General features: G+C 34.7%; 1 protein-coding gene across 1 annotated transcript in view; it reads left to right on the plus strand.

Annotated features, from left to right (window-relative positions):
• ETH_00040990 (uncharacterized protein) overlaps positions 1-248 on the plus strand; it is a gene marked incomplete at both ends in the record, with an annotated part of 1,867 nt that overhangs the window by 677 nt on the left and 942 nt on the right. The window lies entirely within an intron of this gene.

Raw genomic sequence — 248 nt, forward strand, 5'->3', positions numbered from 1 at the left:
TTACTTGCGCCTGGGCTATAAAAACAAACAAATATACGTAAGTATATATACAAGTAAATATATACCTATATGTATAAACATATAGACATACATATGCATATATACATATATATATGTCATGTATATGTATATATATATATATATATTCCATAAACATATATAGTCCACCACTGTTAGTACCCTATACTTATTTGGGTGCATGCAACAGGGGGCCCCCCATCTTTCCCAAAGGGGGGCCCTGGGGCCCC

This window comes from Eimeria tenella, genomic scaffold (assembly GCF_000499545.2).
Source record: "Eimeria tenella Houghton genomic scaffold, Eth_scaff1829, whole genome shotgun sequence".
Classification (NCBI taxonomy): Eukaryota; Apicomplexa; class Conoidasida; order Eucoccidiorida; family Eimeriidae; genus Eimeria; species Eimeria tenella.